Raw genomic sequence first — 21,752 nt, forward strand, 5'->3', positions numbered from 1 at the left:
ATTATAAATTTACCCTCGCAGAATCGCGAGTGTACACTTCCCGTACTCAATACAAGTACGTGTATCTCTTCAAAATAATCCCACACCATGTACAGACAAGTGTGTACTCCTCCTGGACTCAGAGACGGCTCTGGCATTGTTTTGGGTGAAGCCATGTGCATGCACTCTGTGGACCGCCTGTTGTAATAGTTGCTGCCCCTTAATAATTTTCCTCAACTGATATCCAAACCTGTATTTAAGTCACTTTTGGAGTGCTAAAACCCTGTTTACCTTGGGGTGCCTCCATGATAACAAGTTAATCAAAAAGAGGAGACAATGGGAAGGAAGTACACAAGCAACCTTGAAAGTAGAAGAAGGCTTAAACAACGAAGTAGATTTTGCACAGAGTAGCAGTGTATTTTACTAGCATAAGTAATGCAGACAAGAATAACAGATAGTTTTCAGGACTTGTGCCCTTTCAGTCTTCTGTTTCCCCACATGAACTGATAATAGAGAGGGTCTGTATGAACAGCAATGCCAGCTAGATATTAGAAGCTCTCCAGCTACTGAAGTGTAGAAGAGAACAGTTGGGCACATTGGAAATGCTCTTTCCTTGAACCCTCTGGGAACAGAATAGGCTACTAGGGGTCAGTAATGACCTGTGTTCACTGTATTCTGACTCATACTGTCATGGCAGGAATTATTTCAGATCTATTCCCATCCTTATTTTCTACAATGCACAACTTTGTGCCACTCTATGAAGTTCTCAGAAAAGCAAGATTCATAAAAGCTCACCTTGCACCCACCCGCCCTTATTTCAACATGCCTGTATACTTTGTGGTTTAAGACCTAGCCTGAGTCAATGCTGATTTAAGCACATGCATGTTATGGCAGTACTGGATACAGACACTGCAAAAAGACAAGCGAGATACTTGGTAGAGATTATGGGCAGACACCCCTCCCACTTCGCACCCATTACTAAACATTGCTGATGCACCCGCTTTGACAGCAGCCAGAAAGCTCTGGGCACGTGTTTGTAACTGAGCTGGCAATTAAAGACTATTCTTTGCCATACCAGTACTTAGGAAAAGCAGTTTTCCTTACAGAAGCAGTAGATTATTAGTACAGAAGTATTAGCAATATTTGAGGAGTGACACTTCACTCTTGTCTATGAGGAGCCCAGCAAGTCTCTCTTAAAAAGCAGCAGAGCTACTGCAACTGCAAGCTCCTGACTCTCTGAAGTAGCTGTGAAATGATCTGTTCTGGACATGTATTATCAGCCCGCACAAATATATGACACAGGGAAGATTATAAAAAAACAAATTACTATGTAAGGATTTTTAAAATATTTTTTATCTAGGCACTTCTGTCTAATAGTTTAGGTAAAGAAGACTAGGAAGAAAAGAAGGGTTTCTTCTGGATGTGACCTGAACCTACTGGAGTTTAGGATGCCATCGTCTCTGTAGTGAGGGTAGATGTCCACACCATGTCTGTAGCTCAGCCAGCCTACAGCTGTTGGACACCTTTGCACCAAAATGTCAGCCAAGGTACTGTAGTAACAGTGGTGTGGACAGATGGACAGACACCCCCACACCCCTTTAGCCTTTTCACCAAGACTCAACACCCCAGTCTGTGCAAGCTGCCCAGGTGTGAGCAGCCAGTGATGGGCAGACACAGCCCTGCTCTCTCACAGGTGGAACTTAATGGGATGGTAAAAGCAAGACAGATCATGCCTCAGGGTAACTATAAAGGTCCAGCTCAGAGCTCTGAACAGAAGAGTGCTACTTCATCACACCTACAAGGGCAGCAGCCTCCAGTGGAAGGACAAGCCCCAGACCAGTAGCACAATTTAAATGAAAAAGGCACTGTCAAATCTTGAATACACCCATTAGACCCCTCTCATGAGCAGATAAATCCCTTTCACTGTATCTGTTCAACAAAAGAAAATACCAAATTAAGCCAAGACTGCACAATTTGTCCAGCCCTACTCACTGAGAATTAATGCAAGATGCTTAGCCACAAAACATGAAAAGAGTAAGAGATGGTTAACCAAACATCATCCAGTGTTTGATAGGAGCACATAATAAACACCAAGTTTCTCACTCAAAATTGTAGCAATAAGTTTCTTCCTCTTCTCCCACTCCTTCTTCCTTCCTTTTCTCTAGAAGCAGCATTTATCTAAAAAAAAAAAAAATACAGAAAAAGCAGAAAAAAGCAGTGTGCTGATGCCTTTGCTGATGTTGAAAATGCAGAATGAATATGAAGGTTCAGAGCCTGATACTCTCAAAGGAAAGGGCTGCCCCTAGACAAAACTGCTAGATTAAAATGCACAATAGAAACCTTGGCCTAGAAACAGAGTTTTGTCTGTTCCTCTTTCTTCTCTCTTTAGTCACAAATTTCCCTTACACCAAGTAGTCCCCATAATTTTTACTAAAATTAGATGAGCAAGACAAAGGGAATGGGCAGACAGTTCTCAGAATGCATAATGAAAGAGAAAATAGTGAAACTTCACTTTTAGGATGTTAAAAAATCCCTATTCCTAGGAAGAAGGCATTCAAAATTAGTTTTTCATATTCTGGGTATTTAAATATAGTAAGACATTATTTCTGGTTACATACAAGTCAAGCATTTTTCTGACAGACTTCAGGAGGAACATTACTCAGATGCGGATGCAGTTGTGTCTCTAAAATGCCGTGACTGGCTGGTAGAGCAAGTCTGGGAGATTGCTGGGCATGCCTAGAAGCCAAACTAGCTATTGGGTTTTAAAACCCTATATTGAGCATTGCCAATTTGAGCAGTTTGATTGCTTTTGCAAACCAAGTCTACTGACAAAGATTTTTTCATTTTAAAAAACCCCCAACATTTCTTCTGGTATTAAGTGGCTGCAATTTTGAACTTCCCAGAAATAAGCGTCAATAAATTTAAAAAACAAGTTGTAATCAGCGGACCAATTAAGCTTTGTTTCCTACCGATGCATCCTCTTGTTCTCCCCACTTCCTACTCACTTGGATCCTTGAGCCTTCCCTTTCATCTACCCTTTTCTTCCACGTCTTCTGACGCCCTAAAGAGACGAGAGAAGATCTATGTCTAGACGAGCAAAACATATGTGCTGACTTGGTTTGGCAGCGCTCAGTTGTCTAACAGCCATAAGCATAGATTTTGACTGTCCCTCCAGGAGGGTTAAAAGTACCATGTCACCTCTGCCTACCTGCCTCTCCTGAAAAAACGTTGGTCATGAAGATCATTCACAGCTGTCTTTAAATTTACTCCAAGAGATCAAAAGGCTCCAGATTTGAGAGGGACAAGTGAGCAAATTGCCTAAGACATATGACTAGAGGAAATCCAGAATGTATAAAAATGCATTCTTTAATGTTTATATCTATCTATCTATCTATCTATCTATCTATCTATATATATATATATATTTATATAATCATCCACACTATGCTTTTTAATGCTGGTAAAGTTTTGCAATATACAGTCAAATGCATTGTGTGGTCTCTCACACAGCAGAGCAAGAGGGATGGGAAATTGCAGGTAAAGTTTCAGGAAGCCACAAAAGTGGCACAAATCTTCAAGTATTCATTATGCAGACCTAAAGAATTTATTATACTTCATATTATTAGGCTTAGTTTGTTTGATAAATATTCTTTGTAAAGAAAGCAAAATTGCACAGAAGGAAAAAAATGAAATGCTATTAAAAACTTAAGCAAAGAAACCCAACTCACAGGTGCCAACAAGGAACTTGAAATTAATTTGGGGAATTCTGGCAACTCATCATAAATGAGCTCTCACAGGAATACCAAAATTAGGTTAGCAGTTTCTTGTTGAACATCAGGTAGAGAGAAATAAGAATAATAATTAAAAAAAAAAAAAATCAAGAACTACTGCCAAGAAGGCTTATGCTGTTATTTTCACAACTCAGACACTGCTAACTAGTGAAAAATTATCATCCAGTTCTTTCTCTCCCCTTGAGTTAAAAAGGAATCAGATTCCTTCTTTAACATGTTCTCCTACTCCCTAAAATCCAAAGAAAGAACCGTTCAAAAACAGTTACCCACCTATACAGGCAATGGCATATAGTCAGGTTTAAGTGTAACCAGCAAAGGACATTTGCGAAATTAATGTTTAGAGATTAAGTTACTTGAGACCCTTCTTACCTCTTTTGTTTTAGTTTAATACATTGTGTCCTTTGCTTTGCCTCTTCAGCAAACATGATAAATGGTTTTAAGTTGCTAAAAAGTAATTCTTGACTAGATTGACACTTGGAAATTGCTACAAGAGGGAAGCAGCGGGAACAAGGAGCCACCTTCAAACAGCAGCCAGTATGTGAATGTGCTCACAGGCAAAAACTACGGAGCTCCATTTCAAGCAGTAAGCCAACACAAGCCTGTCAGAGAATAAAGTTATGAGATGATGGGAAAAAAAAAAAAAAAAAATCTGACTCACATCTATAACATAAAAGGACCATTTCTGACATTTCTGGTTCACACACATATTGCACAAAGACAGTGGGTGTACTTGAACAGCCTAAGGTCGGTCCTCCTGGAAGGCAACCCCATCTTCAGCAGGGTATGATATTTGGCAGGGGGAGGGAGTAATTGGGCTTAGCTCTTTGGACAGCACTGCTAATGCTTTAACTATTGCAAAGCAGTAGAGAAAAAGTGGTTTAAAATTACTGATTCCTCCTAAACAGCACACTGGGGTGGCCTCAAGTGCCTCCTGTTGAGCAACACCCCAGCTCTTACCACTACCACTCCTTTCATAGAGGCCTTTGCTTCTTTGATTTTTTTTTTTTTTTTTCCAGAAAGATTATAAACAATATACAAAGAAGTCACTGTATTGCTTGGGAACATCTGCCAACATTAACAGAAGAAGAAAATTGAGAACATTTTTAGGATCAGCTCCTATTACACCAGTCTATGTACTAGCAATTTCAAAACAGCATATATTAGCTACAAATCAACTCTAACAACTAGTCTTCTAGACAGGGCAATCAAAATACATATATTAAAAATGTGAGTCACACTGGTAGAACCAATCTCCAATGCTGAGTACCATAGATTTAATTAGAAGGTGTTAACAAGCACAAACACATTTATTCTGTAAGAAAAAGACAGCAGCCTTTGAGATCTTCAGCAGCAGCTCCCACCAGAATAGGTTGGACCTTGATGGCCCAATGAACGCCCCATTTCCAGCTCCAAATTCCAACACCTTCTTCCTCTCCTCCAAAACCACAGCAATATTTAAACATTTGAGGTTGGTAACACTTGCTTCCAGTCCTGACACCATGCAAATTTTACTCAAATGAGCTGCCAGGGACAGGACAGAGCAGACTGAAGGTGCTGGCATCATCTGGAACAGGTATCGATCTCCTGCGCTCAGTGCTGCTGCCTCATCTCCCAGAGTTTTTAATCAAAATAATATACACTGTATGGAGAAGGACACCTTTTGTGACTTCTCTAGTTTGCTAACAATAACCTAAGTTATCTTGCATAATCCATTTAAACAAATATTAAGTATGAGATGATACACAACCCCCTCATCTTCCCACGGAAATGATTTTACTCAAGCTGCCACCAAACACCAGAAAGCTGGTGAGCTTTTAATATGAATTAAATCAAAACTGGAAGAAAAATTCAAAATGCTTTAAACTCTCACTGTCTCCACCATGAGAGCTTACATATGGCACCAACCAACCATAGTTTCTGACTAAAATAAGGGCAAAATAAATAAAAGCACACACTCTCCAAAATGGTCAACCTCACCTCAGTGGCCACGGCAAGAGACATTCTCCAGCACCTGCAGTGGTACCCGGGGAAGGTCTGTGTCCCTGAGGAGCCCAGGGGGGTGCAGTTATTGCCACCAACAGGCAAAACTCCACATTTCTCTACATAATACGGAGATCATTTTAGTAGTAAGCTCCCACTTTGGTATGGCTCTTGCACACCATCCTTCTGCTAAACAATGATGCCTGAGTAACCTGAACAAGCTGCGTAACCCAAGGTTTGTTTCCATACCAGAGAGACTTCTTGCCTACAGAGTTTCACTCCAACAGCTGTAAGGCGTGAAAGTATACAACTAATTCTCTGGGGAAGGGCAAAAAGTAATCCACCTTTTTACTTTTTTAATCAGCATGGATATAATTAGTTCTGCAGCATTGTGAACAACCATTACCTCAAATATAAACAGCTCATTTGTGTCAGGATATGAGAGGATCTGCAGGCAAGGCAGGTGAGCAAGGGAGAAGACTGAGGTAAGCAAGCATGCAGACTGGAATGCCATAAGCACGGGTATGGGAACAAAATAGACAGAAGAGTAACTTCTAAAAGACCCTCTGACTGTCACGGCAGTGCCACAGACCTAGTACAAATAGCCAAAGAAAAAAAATCACTGGAGGAAAACAGTGGTGGCAACAGTCAGAGTACAAAGGGAGACTCTCAAGAAGTCCCTTGGTAGTGACAAATACAGAAGGAGAATAAACCCAGAACCAAAAGTCTGACAATTTCCCTCCCTTTTCCACTTTGACAGCTCAACCGTCTCTACCACTGCTTCTTTTTATGCCCACTGGGTTAAGGTTTCTTTTTTCTTCAGTTGTGCCAAGAGGTTCACAAGGCACAGTGACTGCTCAGCGCAGCCACCTCCCTCACCACCAGCCAGCTGGGCAGCCGTCAGTATCCACTCAACACCACAGACACTGTCCTCGCCAGAGCTTTTCGGAAGCCAGAATTTGCTTAACTGAACACTAACAGCTTACACACTAAAGCAGATATATGCATGTGGAAAGTTTACACCTTCAGCTGCTCTCCCACGCTGGGGCGTGAGGACGTCTGAGCTGGGTGATGTGAGCCACACAATCCTCAAAGCAGCAGCAACTGCAGGATGTCCTGTGTGCACAGGCTTGGTGATGGTTCAAGGCTTCTCTGTTTTCCAACCGTTCTGTTTATTTTTGTTTGTTTGGTTTGGGCTTTTTAAGCAAACATTCATTAAAGTACTTAAACTACTAACTATAAAATTTTCATTTTGTGTGTGTTAAAAAAATATTAAAAATAATTAAATAGTGTAGGAAGATTAAACCTTTAAAATGCACAGTCTATAGCCAGTCATTTGTGTCTCAGTCACTTATAATTGTGCAGCAGAGTCTCAGAAATCTAGTGGACAAGAACCACCTTCTGGATATAAAATCTTAAGCATGTGTTACTGTCCCACAGCTCCTGTGAAGCTCATTTGGGTGGCACGCCTGTTATTTCAATCCTCATATTTGCTACCAAACATTAGCTTTAAAGTGGGTAACCTAAGCTCAAGTACTGCCAGGAAAACCAGCAGAATACACACAATGCACCTCTTTGCATACGCTGTTTACTATGCATTTTCTCCACTGTTTTACCAAAATAATCACTGTGATACAATCTTATTGCTTCAGGTTACACTGCTGTACGGATCATGAAAGTCTGAAGCGCTACAGGGAAATTTAAACCTTTTTGGTTTTGTGTATGTAAACACTGTTTTGGTCACCTGCTTTATGTAACTGAAGCAAAGGGCCATCTCTGTTCCAGCTCTTTGTGAGGTGACAGAGAAGTCTACAAGTACTCTACCAATATGGCTCCCCTGCAAGGGAGAGTTTCCACCACTCCAGCTTGAGGAAAGCAAAGACAACTGAGAGCAGCTGAAGGTCTGGCACCAAATAAGCAATTTAATTAGCTGGCAGGTGGAGGGAAGTAATTATTTCTCTCTATGCAGCATTTGTGAGACCACATCTGGAGTACTCGGTCTGGTTTTGGGAGTCTGGGGAAAAGAAAGATTGACATACTGGAGTGAGTCCAGTGGATGGCCACCAAGATGCTGCAGCACTTGACATATGAAGGAGAAATGGAGAGAGTTGGGTTGTTCAGTTCATCCTGGGAGATGCTCAAAAACTGACTGGATGAGGCCATGGCTTTGAAGTTGGACCTGGCTTTGAGGTCAGCTTTTTTTCTGTGCAGGGAGATTATTTCCAGAGGTCACTTCAAACCTAGATTCTTCTGTGTTTAAAGTGAAAAGAAGAGCTCATCTCTGAGAAGTTAGGAGGACTATTAAAAAGTAATTTAATAGAAGAACTATTAAAAAGTACTTTTAGAAGAGAAGTCTGTTAGCTCTAGAGAGAGCTCAGTTACAGAAAATTAAGTTACAACGTGATTGGGGGAAGAAAATAAAATGTAGGTGATCATTCCTTCAAACAAAAGTAGGGTTCCCCCTCCCCCAGGTTTAAAGCATGATGTGAGAGTCCAAAGCTATATACTTGTCATGATCTACACAGGTTTAACAAGTTCCCATACCAACAATCATAAAGTAAATCTACGTGATGTGGTTTGTCTGCCGTTTTCAAGATATTTTCTCAGAAATTATACCTCACAGCGGCAACATATTGCTGATTATGAAATAAATGCTCATTATCGCAGTTTGGGGTGACTGCATTATTGGCAAACACAGATCTTACTTCCCTTGCAGAATTGTTCATACCTGCACTCTTTTAAGATCAGTGATGTTTCACTTTTAGGAATAGAGTGTTAATAATGGTCCAGCAACACTAAGAAATCCACAGAAATGTATTAACACTTCAAAATTAAGTTTGAGACGGCAAGCATTCTAAACCAGTTTACTTTGAAAAGATCTCATATATCAAGAAGTACTCTCCCACACTCATGGTGACAATTTGAATGGCAATTGCATCCTTTTTGAAATAAAGAACATTGAAAGTAAACACTGTATCCTATTGCAGCACCATGTCATTTTAAAGCTTGTGGGTAGCTGTTACAGATGGCAGTCCCCAGGAACATAATCACTCTTCGTCAGTGGGGCAGATAGTGTAAAATAAATAAATGAAGCAAGCATTTCTTTTAGGTTTAGCAGCATTTTTTTAAAAAGCTCATTTGAGTAGTCTTTGGTGCTGTGAAAATGAACATTCATCTAGTTAATCCACTCTTTCAGGTTATCACTCTCATGTCTGTTCTTTTTTGTGTCAAAAAAGTAAAGTACAGCCTCTCCAGCACCACACAGTGCTGTGCAGATACACTCACAACTATGAACACATCATGGTGGTGCTGGAAGCCGTGCAGGCACCTCAGCACGATGCTCCTGTGCTGCTGAGGTATCCTGACTTTCACACATCAGATCTTCTGTCCACCTCGGCACAGCGCCATGTAGACAAACCCTGATTCAGAGGCCTGTTCTCTCCAAGGGAGTAAAACCGAAGCAATGCATTTATTTTTTTTTTTGATCCACCCTCCACATTCAGGTCCAGATTATTCTCAGCACACTCTTGCTATGCCGCATTAGCTCTAAAAGGATGACAACTAGTTTTGTAAGACACAAACTCACAGGCAAATCGTGGAGGAGTTGAACACATCAGCAAAATTTGGCTGACTTGTTTAACACCTACAGCTATACAGTCAGCTTCATAAATCAGAAGTAACTCTTTTGCACGGGGAAGAAACAAAAAAACCCCAAACAACGTAACCTTACAACAGTTCAAATTAAGACTTGCTGAAAATGTAGTAAGAGCAGAGACAAGGTCACCTCACCCTTGAAGAAGTCACTGAATTACACTGATGCCAAAGAAAGCCCACAATTTAAAAAAAAAAAAATAAAAAGGCAGCCTACATAAAAAGGTTTTTTAAACTTTGACAGGACTGGCAGCATATAGTTGTGAATGTCAAGTCATCAAGTAGCACAAACCAATGCTCTCCCCATTCTGTGTATGTGACGACTGAGGAGAAGGAAAGGGGATACAACCACAAAACCTTCCCTGCGCACTTTGTCCACAGCACTATTTGTTCTTCTTTGGCAGCCCCATCTGAACATTGGGACAAGGAGTTCTGCAGTTTCTAAGCATGTCAGTAATGCTGCCCTAAGTAAGAAAGTCAACGCCCTCTTCTAGCTTCCCCCAATGCACACAAGGTATTTTTTGACCTTCAGATGTAAGAGGTTTCTTTCACAAGGTCACATTGTTTAGAGACTCTTTTCTCAGCCAGACTTTTGAGTTCATTACTTTTCCTACAAAAGGGAAACTCCTAGTGAGGTGGTCAAAAGTAATCAAAGCCTTCACTGTGTATGTCGTTTTGACAGCATACAACCTATTGCACTGAGAGTTAAACCTGGCTCTTCAGTTTGCCAGCTTCTGTACACTGACCTTACATTAATTATTTCCCCATAAGGGAAGTTTAGGAGTTTTTATTTACTTCCCAGGAATGCATACAGGCAACAGAACCAGCATTTTTGTCCATCTTCAGAGAAAAATCTTACTGGATATGGTCTCCCCCTCTGAAATCTTATTATTCGGACTTGCCCATTTTCAAGCATTATTAGCATACAGTGACAGTGTGCAAGTGGACATGTCCACAGAGGTCTAAAAGCATGCAAGAGGTAATTAACCTCACCACAAAAGTTAAAAAAAAAACCACCACCATTAACCTCACCACTAAAAATGAACACTGGGCTTTTACATATAGTTTTAGACAAGACATAGTTGAATTGCTTAGTCAGACAACAGAGGTTTTCATTACGAGTCTTAGACATGCCTTTTTTTTTTCCCCTGGAAAAATATATCATTGCTTCCTAGTGAGAGGCTGCCTGCAAAGAAAAGCCCAGTACCAGGAACAAACAAATATTCTTTCTTTTAACAGTGTGAGGGCTTCTTTCTCTTACACCTGCTCTCCTCCCCCCAGGGTAAAAGCAGCTGGCTGTAGGACGCAACCATCGCCATTCTCCAAACAGGGGTATCAGCTGGTCTTATGCTAAGCCCTAAGAAATGACAAATTATGGGATTAAGTTGTCCCAGAAGGAGGAAAAGTACTTCCATGGAGAAGCAATACAAGTCCAGAAGTTAGAAAGTAACAGACAAGCTTCTGCTGTATTTTTCTGGGGCAGTTAACATAGCCCCCAGAGTCATAGGATGTCAGTAGAGACAGGGATAGCTACAGCCCTCATTAACATAGTCATGAACTTTGTACGGGCTAAAAACAGAGAGAAAAAGTCCATGAGCACTCTTATTGTGCGCCTCACCCATAGCCCAGAGACAACATGATGTTGTTGACCAACGCTGCTGCTAATCTCAGCTCCAGCTAGATCCCCAGCGCTTTCATCTCCCAGCATGATGCTGCGACAGAGCACACTGTGCTGGCTTCTGGCTTGGAGAACTTCTGAGCTAGTCAAAAACAAGTCTTCCCAATTATTTTAGGCAAGAGCATCAACTTCAGTTATAATCTCCAGAGCAATCCTGCAGTCTAAAGGTCAGGCACAAAAGGGAAAAAAACAACATATTTGGAAGGAAAAAAAAAAAAAAAAGAAAAAAAAAATCAACAATTGTCTGTACACTGATACCAGGAGCCAAGATAGGAACTGCATGATATTCCAAAGTCATGGCAGGAAAACCTTCAGAGCTGCCCCTTTTGTAAATGGTACAGCTGCAAGTCAAAGATCAATGTTATGCAAAGTGCTCTTTCACACACAGGTTGGTCTAAAACAAGGGAGGTTGGAAGGTCTTAATAAATACAATAAAAAGCTTTCAAATGAATGTTAAAGTTTATTTGTTAAAAAAAAATAAAAAAAATAGAAATTGTAAAGAAAAAGGATGCTAGGAACCACCAGATATGGTCATCAGAGAACTTTCATGGAATAGAAAAGTTTTTCTTAAAAAAAAAAACCCTGAATGGGTATTTTATATTAATCTTTATTCTCATTTCCTGCTTAACTTCACTGTATAGCTTCACATCGCAAACTGAGGCCTGACAAGATGAAAATTATCTGGCAATAATATTTTCATCTTGGACTACACCAAAAAGGCTCAAGAACTATTTTGGTCAAATCTGCTAACATGGGAAAACTGGAGCCAAGAGGAAAAGTACAATTTCAAACAAAGAAGATATTTCATATAAGTCAAGCCAATCATTTGAGGTTTCCTCCTCTCTCCTCCAAAAATCACTAAAACAAGAGTTATTTGCAAATTTAAGTGGTGTCAACCACTTCTCTATCAAAGCGGATGTCCTCACTCACACACAAGCGCATCTTCCTCTCACCTGCTTCAGCCAGCTCTTCGCTTGGTCTGCTCCATGTCCCCCCACCCCAGGCACATCTCTGAATCTTTATATGTTGTGCTGGTGCTATCACCATCACTTTCAGCTTCACAACACTTTCTAAGTTCATCACTGCGAGTGACATAGCTTTGGTGAATAAAATAACATTTTTTAAGCATTTCTGGAAACTTCAGTACTGAGGGTACTTTTTACCTGAAACATAAGATCTCAATTTCGGGTTAAAATAAGCTGTTACAGCCCTTATATAGCCAAGGATTTAGATGTTTATCTGCCTTTTAGAGCTCCCAGAGCTCTTGCAAGGCAGCATCGAGGATGCAAGGCAGCTCCTCCCAGATCACCATAAGAGCTGTGAAGCGAAGCGTACTATGTGAGCTGGATCCTGTGTTCAGGGCTGGCTGCCGATTGTGCCACTGACCACAGGGCCTTGTGTTTTGGGGACAGCCCAGTAACTGCTCTTACAACACAGGATCTGATACTATTAAAAGTAGCACTTGCTCCTTTGAGGACCTCTGGCTGGGCTGCTTTATACTTCAAAGCACTGAGCATATCACTTGACAGCTGCTTCTCAACATCCCTCCTTTCTGACTGTAGCCATGGGGTACCTAAAGCAGGATGGGACAAAGATCTTCCTGAGGCTAGAAAAGCCATCCAGTCATTGCTGCTTCCTAAAAACTCCACCAAAATAAACCACATCATCAGGGATGGGTGACCTTCTCTATTCTCATCAAAACATACTCACATCACAGTTGGCTTGTGTAATTCATCATACTAAACCATGTCACAATGTGAAGAGTATCAACTAGCTTGCACTGAGAATTTAGGTTACTGGTTTAATCAAGTAGGCCTTATTAATCACAGATACTCTAGAAAATTATAGTGTGGAACGAGCATCTTTCAGAGGTGCAAGACTTCCCTGAATCAGGAGAAGCTGAGCTGGAAAACCTGGGCTAACCTATCCCCTTATCACCTTGTCACAAACATCAGTAGAGCCATTAAAGTTGGGATGCCTCTGATACAAAAAAAAAGAGCTGAATTTGGGAAGGGCAAATGTTGTTTCCTCTGTTGAAAAGATAATTTCACTCAGGTCATCTAATTCAAATCAGCTGAAAAAGCAGGCTAGCTTTTTGATGGCTTTTTCTGATGAAAAACATTCATTCAAGTTCTTGGTATACAAGAAGCAGACCTGGTCAGGAAAAACCTGACAGTCATTTTCTGTAAGAAAATGTAGTTCTTTCCATATTTTAAAGCTCTGTAAATCTGTTGCTGATTTCATACTTCAGTAAAAAGTCAAGATGTCAAAGGTTCTATTTTTTTCCAAACAGGCACCAATATTTTGAGTTGAAGCCCTTGTTTTCATAGTGAGTTATCATTCAAAACAGTCAGAAGCAAGATGAGGCGACATGTTTTGATGGACTTGAAGTAATTTTAGTTTTCACTTCCCCCAGTAAAAGTGCTGATATTGTTCAGTTTTGTTCCCATTCCAAGTGAAAGAAAGTTCCAAAAATCCTTTACAAAATGTCATTGTTTTCCTGAAGCCAGGAGAACAGGGCGCTTCTCCTTGGCTGCAAACTCCCATAAGATCAGGCTTGTTTCTAGTTTCAAGGCTCAAGGACATCTCCTGCCGACAGGTTTAACTTGACCACTCTCAAACCGAGAGGCAGCTTACCTGCCTGAAACCAAACCAGTGCTTGAGCATGTTAAGTGAGACAGTCCTACAGCACAGCGTTAAAGAGGCCCACATGCTCCTTAAGGAGTGTTGTAAGCTTTTTGGATGTACTGAAAAAACCTAAACCTGTTACCTTTCATCTGGACCTGTCACGTCTCAGTCCAGAGGTCAGGCACTAAGGGCAAAACCCACGAAGGGATGCAAATGCTAGAAATCCCAATTTTTCTCCACGTGCATGTTTGTCACCTTCTGAAATACAAAATAGTAAGCTTTTTTTAAAAAAAAAAAAAAAAAAAAATTATCATTATTTCTATCTTATCAAAAGCAGGTTAAGGTTTTAAACTCTAAAAGCAAGCCGCTGTTGTGCCAAGCAAGGCATGCAGGAGTTTCATCTCCTTCTGAGGCACTTTGCATTAGGTGGCCCGGGCAGCATTTTCCCTGGCACACCAGCTCGGACATGCAAGATACGTTCAGCATGCTGCAGCAACACAGGCACATCCCTCGCTCAGGGGTGTGAGATCCACATGGGTCACAACCACCCTGGTAACAAGGCCTCAGGATGCTCCACACAGAAGAAGCAAATTGTTTTGTGGGTTTCACCCTGAGTAAATCGCTGATTTGCACGATACAGATCTGTGGGCCTTTTGTCACCAAAGGAGTCCTTAATTGCTGGATTTCAATGAGACTGCTCAGGTGAATTAGATTTGTCAGTTCAAGTCCTGGTTTTGGAGAAATAGGCCAAAATTACTTGTGGAGACAGTTCTGTGGGAGCTGCAGGGGTGGGAAAGGGACGGGAGTTATTGGTTTTCTTCCTCTCAAAGGAAGGTCATTTTGACAATATACACTGCCAGCAGCAGACCTGCCCATATAGCAAATTACAAAGCGCTGTCTGTGACACAAATGAATGCAATTATTATACATTCAAAGTAGTGCCCAAACTGAATTAAGAAGAACTTTACAAAACAAGTTTCAATCAAATATTAATGAGCAGCCCAGAGAGGAGGAGGAAGGGAAAACATATGTGTGCAACTCTTTCTCTCCATGAAATAAAAGCACTGTAATGCAGCAAGACAGCAAAGTGAAGATGCTGATTAAATAAAAGTAATTAGGCATAAGGTGGCCAACAGCCTTCCCTAGTACAACTAAGTATATGATACTGTAGATGTACCATATTACAGTGTTAAATCATCACAAAGGCACCGGACAGTTTTCACTCGTCTAGCCACAATTTTATTACACCATAAATTCAGCGCAGACCATACCATGTCCAGATCAGAATATTCAGCTAAGCCATAGGGTCAATGGCCACAGAGGCCCTCTCCATATCAGGCTCCACCCCTCTCCCCTGCCCCATTTTGGATGACACTATTCAGGCATTTCACATAATGGTATTGTGAAATCTAGCATAGTGTATCAAAAACAACTAGTTCCTCAAAAATGCTTTATCTTACTCTAACAAAACAGAAGTTTATCAATAGATCCTAACTTTTAAAGACACTCAGAATGAAAGTGAATAATAAGCAACACCTCAGTAGCACCTTCTTTTCTTCTGCTTTACATCGACTCCCATGCCCATATGCCAAAGTTGTTTATCCCTTACTGAAGACATGTATTTATTCAACTTCAAAACAATTTATAGAAAAGCCTGTTCAGGGTTTTATACCTAACTGGTATTTCACGCCACTATATCTTCCACCAGCAGGCAATACAGAATTTCCGAAACAACACACCTGAAGAAGAAACCACGAACCCCCACAGTCTGCGGCCTACCATTAGACAAGCTCATATTGGAAATTCTCATTTTTGCCGAAGATGAGCCATGCAGATGAGGCAGTAATTTGTTAGAGGTAGAGAAGAATCAGGCTTACAGGCACCCTCTAAGAGCATCTGAACATTTCAACAAACTAAGAGAAGTGTGCAGTCTGCTATCAAAGATAAACAATTTTTGAAGGCATTAGTTAGGCAATCTTTCTCTCACTTTTCCATCAAAATCACAGCTTTGTGGGGTAAAAAAGGCTCAAGAAGGAATCCATTGTGTTTTGTTTTGTTTTCACGAGATTCAATTCTTAAAATTGTTCTTAAAAATTGTGAAACAGCACAAATCTACTGACACACAGCAAGTGCTACCGGTTTTCTGAGCCTATACGTCAAGGTGCTGAAAACTTGGGGTACTGTAACAACCTTTCCACTTTACTGATACTAAGCAAACATTCGAGTTGAAAAATTAACTTCTCTTCCCTACAGTTTCCCATCAGGTCAAGCAGTGGCTGCAGTGGATGTAATTGAGAAGTTGGAGATGTTGCCTTCCCTTCCCATTCTGGTATTTTTCTTCTGGCTTCCTTTGTTCACTTAACAGAACTTTGTTTGAAGTGTGTTTTTACTCCTTCACTGCATGACAAACCCACAGAGTCAGAAGACAGGCTTATAAAAACCACAGATCTCCAGCAGGGAGCTCGACGGTGGGTGTAATATTGGACACAGCTCTCCATTCATCATGCACATTCTCCGGATTTCAAGTTGACAGAGTCCCTTTAGCTTACTGTTCTTCCTCACGGGAGATCAGACCAACCCTAATGAAAACACTTCCTCCACAAGCACGTAAACAAACAGATCGTCACCTGCAATTGTTCTACACTTCGGCCACAGAACACTAGTTTAGAAGATATTGTGTGTGGGGAGGAGACACTGGAAAGTGTTACAGCTGCAGGGATGGTGGAAGGAAGGATGTGGGAGTTAAGGATGTTGTATACAAGGAGGAAAATGACAAGGTCTCAAAGGCGTTCCCAGTACTCTGCATGCATTTCAAAAGCCCAGTCCATTCCCACTTGTTATTTAGCATTTTAAGAATCAGAGTGTATCAGCATGACTGATGAACAACTGCAGAGGGTCGCCTTCCACTCAGCCTAAACCTTCTCATCCAGCACCAACTGACTCAGCCCTGCCCTCCCTGTCACTGCTGAACAGACCAAGATATCATGGTCTTGTTTTCACAAAGTGACCCCCTCCTTGGCTCTCTCCTAGCACTCATACACATGCAAAATCCACATGGAGCAAAAATAAGGCAAATTCCCAAGGAAGCAGAGACCAAACTGAGCATTATCAAGGAGGTTTGGCGACACATACTCCATAGCCCTGCAGATGCAGCAAAACGCTGGCACCCATGGTGTGGCGTTTGGTATCTCTCACTAATCTAAAATGTGGCTGGAAAGGAGCTGGCACCAGATCAGCGGCCTCATCTGGGGAGGAACAGAGAGGCTCTAGGGGAAAGACAAGAAACAAGCCTCTTTTCACATCCTACCACCCTTGGGCATTTTGTTCGTCCCTTCTTTCTTCCCTTGAAAGAGGCCTTTGTCACAGACGCGCAAATCCTATACCATTTATTTCAGAGAGAGAGAGAAGGTCTTTTTATTTATTCCCCCCCTCCCCTTTTTCGCAGTTCGGCGGCAACAAATACAGCCCTGTGCTGCTTCCCTCCCCTCTCCCCGGCCGGCTGCTGCGGGGAGGGGGACACAGCCACGGCCGACCCCTAAGGCACGAAGGGGCGCAGCGCCCGCCCGCCCCGGTCCCGTACAGCCGGTCACTGGCGCTGCCCCCAGCCCTTCCTGCACCGCAGGCCGCGGCCGGCGGGGGAGACGGCGGCAACGGGAAGCGGGGGAGGGATGCGCGGGGGATACCCGTAACGGCGCGGCCGCCTCCCCTCCCCAGCAACCCCCGCACCCCATCTCCGCTCGGGCGCACAAAGGAAACAAGCGCGCCGCAGCATCCTTCCCGCCGCCCTCCCCCGCACCGCTACCCCCGAGAGGCGGCGGCGCAGTGGGCTCCGGCCCCTCCGGTACCTGAGGCAGTTCGGCTCGGCTCAGCGCAGCGCGGGGCCGGGGCGGCGCCGCCGTACTCACATCCTCCTCGCTCCGCTCCTCCGCCGGCTGCCCCCGCCTGCCCGCTCGCCCGCAGCGAGGGGCGACGCTCCGGGCGCTGCTGCCTCTCTCCGCGGGCAGACGCGCTGCTCCGAGCCCCGGCCGGGCGCGGAGGCGGTGGCTTCGTGCGGCGTCGGAGCCGCAGCCTGGGCAGGGATGAGCTCGCACGGGCTCTCCTCGCTGCTGCTGCTTCGCCTCCACTCACGCCCGAGCGAGCGCAGCTCGGGCGCTCCCTCCCCTCCCACCGGGGCTCCTGACAGATGGCGCAACCGCAGCGCCGCCACCGCCCGGCCCCACTCACCCGCCCGTACGGAGCCTGCAGTCGCCTCCTCCCGCCCGCCGCACCCCGCCGCGGGGATGGCCCCAGACTGGCAAGGCCGCCAGCCTATGGCGAGGCGCGGCCGCCAGCTGCCACCGCTTTCATTGGAGAGCGGCGAGGGAGGCGGGGCGGGCGAGGCGGCCCCACGGCGCCCGATTGCCGCGGCCGCGGAGAGGGCAGCGCCCGGCTGCCGGCCGCGGGTTAACGGCAGCCGCTTCAGGAACCCGGTGGGACCGTGCCGGCGGCTGCCCCGGACTGGCCGGGAAGAGGAGGAGGAGGGAGAAGGAGGAAGAAGGAGGAAGAGGAGGGATGGCCAACCCGTGGCGGGGGTCGCAGCCGGCAGCCGCCACCGCCGGAGCGGTTCATGTTGCTGTGCGCCCCGGGCTCCGCTCCGTTCACCCGGCCTGGGTGCGTCGGGTAGGCGGGAGGCGTTAAGCTCAGCTTCTCAACAACCCCGATAAACGGGAGAACAACCTTAAACAGATTATGCCTCTTTGTAAATGACGACGTCTTGTACATTCATTTTTTTTGTATCCCTAATTCTTGAATTTGACAATAGTGGGTTACATGGCTATGGTGGTAGTGAAATTTGCGGAGGTTTTCCAGGCCTATGGCTTTATTCTATTTTTCATGTTTAATCACAAAGTATTTCAGATGGTGGCATTGGGAGGAGCATCAGCCCCACCATGGCCATCTTCCAGGGGTGTACCTGCTGTCCCCACAGCACGGCTGGGTGCTTTTGCTGGGGGTTTGGTCTTGCCCTGTATCCACAGTCCTCCAGGCTTTGCTGTTCTCCAGTTGTGGTGAACTTTGCTCCGCAGGCAGGTGATAGGAAAAGGTGTCTGTACACTCTGTTCCCTTCATGTCCTCAGCAATGCCGTAACTCCTCTCAGCACTTCTCAAGGTGTTCACATCTACCTCCAGCGCCCACTGAAAGTACCATGCACTCCAGCTTCAGGTCTCCTCTCCAACACAACCCTGCTTGTGACCTCGGATGCTCCCGTGTTGACAGATTGGCACATCTCGCTGTCATTCGTCTCCTAGGCTTGGAAAGCTCTTACCACTGAAGAAATGGCAGTTTAGTCTCCAAGAAAAACAGGAGAGACATGTAAAATACAGATGCAGAGGGAGAGAAACTTAATAAACCATGTTGAAATAGCAATAAGAATTATAATAAAAGTTTTCAACAAATAAGGTTTACATTTCTCTTTCCCTTCTCCTCCCTAGATTTCATTTTTGGTTGCTGGTATTTAACCAGACAATAATTTCATCTTGATGATTTGATTTCCTGATGAAATTACAGTTTTACAGGTTCAAATGTAACCTTGTTTCCTACCAGGATGTCTACAGCTGTATGTTTACAACAAAACAGTGTTTCATTTCTCTGTGTAGGTGACTCTTGATTGTTACATTTCAGGGCCCTATAGAGTTTGTTCCACTAATTCACATAAAAAATTTGGAGAGGGTAGGAATTCCAAAAGAAAGTGTCACTTGTGTCTCTTTTGATTATAGATGCATAAACAAGCAAAATGTTCAGGCTTCTAGGTAGCTAAGTTTTAGTATCACTCCTTTCCACACAAATTGATTTTTAAAAATGTATTTTGCCATATAGAAGGTATAAACAGCACAAAAGTAGAACTGTATAGATTGATTGAAAAACCAGTTTTTGCTTTTCATCCTGGTGGGTGATAACAGCAGCTCAGTGGAGAGGTCTAGTCCTGCCTTTCCAGAGACACTGTATCCTGATTTGAACATCCTGATTCTATGGACTTTGAGGAGCTCAGGCTATATCCACTGAGCCAGAGGCTCAGGCAGAAACGGAGCTGCTGGCCAGAGACCAGCCACAGCAGCCTGGCATGGTCTGGAAGGAGAGCAGCGTTATGGGTTTCCAGTTTGGAGGCTCTCAGGACTGCAAATGGTGCCTTAATACTCCAAGCTCCTCAGCAAAACAGCAGCACCTGGCTCTAGGAAAAAGTGCATTTGTGCGTGCCCTAAATTTGTCTTTTTTTACACGGTTATGCACACTCTTACCTCCCCACAAGTCAATACAGGTTTACAATCTTAGACATCCTTTAAGTTAATTGAAAAAACAGATGTTCTTCCTGCAAGAGCTATAGGGGGAAAAAAAAGTACTTGATTTTGTAATCAAGAAACTGGGAATAAAGAATTATTGTCCAAAACTTTGAATGCCCTTGCTATGAGTTAAAACCAGAATGGCACAAAGGAAAAACCAAAAGCAAAACAAAAACAAAATCACAACAACAACAAAAACCACAACAAAACCCACCTAAACAAAACCAAAACCAAACCAAAACACAACAACAAAAACAAACGCATGCACACACAAAATCACACAAAAAAACCCCAACACATAAAACAAGGCAAAATAAAAAAAAAACCAACCAAACAACAACCAGACACTCCTTTTGAGCCAAACCAGAAAATAACCAACTAATCAATGAAAGCAGACCAAGACAATATCACACATCAGCCACAGAGCCACTCTAAGCCTGGGCAGATAAACTGGCTTGGCAGGATGCTGTATGAAGTCTGACGCTCTGAGTACAGCTGAAGAGGAGCGAGGTGTGGAGTCAGAAACCAAGGGCTGGTAGTTGCATGGGAAACATGAGAAGAAGCCTTGGGTTTCCCCCTTAGGGTAGCTGTAATTTCTTTAGAATCCTGAAGACCAGCAGAGCTGCTCTCAGTTCCTGCGGCCCCTTTTCCTCTTATTGCCTCAGCTTTTCTAAGTGTCTTAGCTTTAAGCCCCTAATACTGTTTTCTACCACCTTCATTTTTGTGGTCTTCCACCCATGCCAAACTATTTTATGTCTTTCTCCAGTCTTACATTAAAATACTTTTTCAGTGAAATCTTGAGACAATGTCCACTGAAATACATCTTTGTCATGAAAAATACTTTCAAAACATTAATTCCGCAGTTACATGTGCTAAATGATGTGGTGCCAAGATTTTCCCCTTTCCTCCCTATTCACTGCTTCTGTCTTCCTAACATTGCAAAAATCCATTATATTTTTGCAGTTGAGAAATATGAAAATTATGGAGCCTGATTATGATTTATTTGTATTAATAATTGAGCATGTGGGAATACAGCACAACGGTCACAAAACGACACATAAGCACCTGTTGGACTTCTCAACAGGCAAGAAATCACTGACAGATATCACAAGTGTATGCTGAATAAATAACAGCCAGAGTTAGTACTGAAAGGTAATATTTTGAGAAGGAACACATGCTGAAGTTTGTGATAGCAGGGACATGTAAAGACAGGTCTTTTGTACAACAAAGCAGGACATCAGTTTTCTCGGCTGTTTCAAACCAGTGTTGGTAAAACTAGGCTGCCTCTCAGAAAAATAGAAAATCAGCACTATTTACTGGAATCTTCCAAGCCAAAATTTGTAAAAGTGAGAACCTAAGAAACCTGTGTTTTAAAAGATCCCCAAAGTGCTAAGTTTTATAGTGTCTTTTTTTTTTTCTTTTTTTCTTTTTCAAAAGGATAATCAAATGTTATGTTCAAATTCCTCACTCAGACCAATACACTCACCACAAACAGACTAACAGATCGCTAATCGGCTTAACCATTTTATACCCTCTCTTTGTACTTCTTCCCTTTCTACATTGCTAACCCAGCAACACATTCATTTTCCTTTTGGCTGTGTGTATTTTACCAGCTATAGCCTGTCATTTATAGCATATTATAATAATAATTACAGAGTAGTGGGGGGGAAAAAAGGATCTGAACTTGCCTACAGTATTTTAAGAGGGTGACAGTATTTGCCTGAAACATC

At 43.0% G+C, this 21,752-nt stretch overlaps 1 protein-coding gene across 13 annotated transcripts in view; it reads right to left on the reverse strand.

The window, feature by feature from the left end:
* Window positions 1-18,017, reverse strand: part of FYN (FYN proto-oncogene, Src family tyrosine kinase) — a 140,854-nt gene extending 122,837 nt beyond the window's left edge. For 6 of the 13 annotated variants that reach the window (XM_065056672.1, XM_065056679.1, XM_065056673.1 and 3 more), the window contains exon 1: window positions 17,553-17,925. The gene's annotated coding sequence lies outside the window, so the exon portion shown is untranslated. Of the gene's footprint in view, window positions 1-2,984; window positions 3,041-17,552 lie in introns of all 13 variants that reach the window. The other 7 variants (XM_065056677.1, XM_065056671.1, XM_065056678.1 and 4 more) reach the window with 7 other exon arrangements.
* Between the last annotated feature and the right edge of the window lie 3,735 nt (window positions 18,018-21,752).

The sequence above is a fragment of the Columba livia genome, chromosome 3 (assembly GCF_036013475.1).
Source record: "Columba livia isolate bColLiv1 breed racing homer chromosome 3, bColLiv1.pat.W.v2, whole genome shotgun sequence".
NCBI classification, from domain to species: domain Eukaryota; kingdom Metazoa; phylum Chordata; class Aves; order Columbiformes; family Columbidae; genus Columba; species Columba livia.